Source organism: Engraulis encrasicolus, chromosome 17 (genome assembly GCF_034702125.1).
Source record: "Engraulis encrasicolus isolate BLACKSEA-1 chromosome 17, IST_EnEncr_1.0, whole genome shotgun sequence".
Taxonomy (NCBI): domain Eukaryota; kingdom Metazoa; phylum Chordata; class Actinopteri; order Clupeiformes; family Engraulidae; genus Engraulis; species Engraulis encrasicolus.
Window position 1 is genome coordinate 10,806,758 of NC_085873.1, and position 2,500 is coordinate 10,809,257.

The 2,500-nt window shown below is 41.2% G+C and overlaps 1 protein-coding gene across 1 annotated transcript in view; it reads right to left on the minus strand.

Moving 5' to 3' along the window:
- The window catches only part of LOC134467805 (vinculin), a 75,692-nt gene that overhangs the window by 16,718 nt on the left and 56,474 nt on the right, over window positions 1–2,500 (minus strand). The window lies entirely within an intron of this gene.

Consider the following 2,500-nt stretch of genomic DNA (forward strand, 5'->3'; position numbering starts at 1 on the left):
AACTCTGAAAAATGATGTAATAGTGTGATATTTATGTTTTACATGCTACTACTATTTATACAGTCAAGCCAATACAATTCCTTACATTCAATTGATGTGGACTCAGCAACTACATACGCTAACAAGGTAGTCAACAGGAGGGGTCAAAGGGGTCAGTTGTCCCGTGCCAAAGGAGAGAGGGGACCCAAAATTGGATTTTCATCGTATGTAATGGATGAGGGTCCCTTTCAGATGACTTTGTCATGGCCCTGGCAAAAGCTGTCAGCGTACCTGTAAACTACAACAATTGCGTAATATGCTCCCTTCAGGCAGACCACCCAACTATGGTCACTTCTCTGACCCACAGACTTCACATTGCAATCTTTAATGCACATACTGACACAGAGACAACAGTGCACATACATAGGGAAGCAGACAGGAGGGGGGACAACAGGCTCAGTTATCCTGGGCCCAGGAACAGAGTGGGGCACAGAATTGGGTCCCCGTTACACTGTATGTATTGAGTGGGGGACCTTCCAAATGACTTTGTCCCCGGGCCCTGGTAAATCTGTCAGCGACCCTGCTCAGACAACCACAGGAGGTAGAGAGGCGGATGGGGTGTGTAAACATTTGGCCCCGTTACAGTCTGGAATGGATTAATAAACCACGCGAGACGGGTCGGGGTCCAAATAAAATATTTACATCATAGACAGGACCACGTCCAGAACAGCAGCTAATCTCCTTTTGATTTGAGAACACACACACAGGAAGTGATCCGAACTACTGTAGGGTGTCTGTACTGTGTCTCTGCTCATCTGTGCAAACATTAGGGGATTCGAGGCGGGGCCGGCCAAGTTAGGGAAACATACCTTAACTCCTGTGCTGCCAGATGGCACTTTAAGTGTAGAGAGGACAAAAGGTGTAATGGAATTGACTGTTCAGACGTCGTATCATCTATGTTTGAATTCATATATATATATAATGCATTTTGCAATGCAATGCAATGCAATGCTCAATACAAAAATGCCAATTTCCAAAAAAGTTCCAAAGTGGATATAGGTCATTGAGTGTAAACTCAAGTTACCTTCTGTTGCCTCTGCAGGGTACAACATTATAATTTGATTCGGTTATGGGTCATGTTTTGCTACATTTCTATGTGTGTCTGTATGAACACCTATCCACTACACATCCTCTACTAGCTGTGCCTATGGTCAGGTCTAGACAGGGCTAAATGGCATTTAGTCATCATGCTGAAAAATGCTGGAACCAACTTCCTATCCAGATGAGAACTGCCCCAGCAGTATCTTGTTTTAGCAGGAAATTAAAAACAAATTTATTCTCATCTGCCTTTGGTGATAGTTGATTATCTACTATCTAGAACACAATACTGTTTCTTTTTCTTCTCTTTTCTCAGTCTTGACTCTTTAGCACATTGAATGACAATTTTGTATAATAATGTGCTATTTAAGTCATTTTGAATGATTTATTGATTGATCTATGGTATCTACCTTTCCTAAATCTATAAATACCTTCAGTCAGCATATGGGCCAGTTTCTCCTCTCCCTTCCTTTCCACATGCACCTTTCTTCTCTCCTGCTCCATAACCCAGCACACGATCCCCATTTCTCCCCAATGGGGAGTGGCAAGCCAAAGTCCAACTAAAACTGTATACATGTCAGCATAGCTCGTCTAAGAATCACATTACCTGGCAAGACAGGCAATCTCTCCCATATATGGATAGGATGTTACATTATATGCATACAATCAAGCACAGTTTTGGTTTGTATTGCACATATACTGCAACTGTAACAAACGGTCTCCTGAGCTGGAGAGCTTGGCAGTGGAGCAGAGAATGCTAACATTGTAAACATTCATACAAATGTTTGCTTTGAAGGGCAGAAGAACTGTGACAGTTTGGCAACCAAAACTGAATTTTCATTCAAAAAAGGGTCACATGCTGTACTGTTGAGAACACTTCCAGTACAAGGAGACCTCTCCCATTTATTTTTACTTGTCAATCTATGGATAGGCTACTGTGTCTGTGACTGTAAGGTACTGTCTCTAATATACTTTGGGTAATGCTAAGATACATAATAAGGCTCGTTTCATATATAGTAGGCATGTGTGATGCAAATATGTATGGATGCTATAATCTCCTCCATGGAAGTCACATGTTTCCATAGACTTTTGGAAAGAAAAAATACTAAAACTGTACCTATAACATAGGCTGACAATGACTATTTCTCCCATATAGTGTAGGATGTAATACTATATCCATGCAAGATGCTGTAAACTTTGGCTTGTGGTGCAGAATACTGTGACTGTAACATGCTGTCTCTTTAGCTCAGCTCTAAGGGCTGTTATCTCTCCCCTGGAGCACAGAATGTTAGATAGCATTTGAATACTGTATACTCTGGGTAATTTCTCTTTACTTTAGAGAAATAGTTTGATATGAATTATCCAAAGACCTAGGGTATGTACACTGTATACTTGACAGTGAGAACAGATATCTGATGTCTGA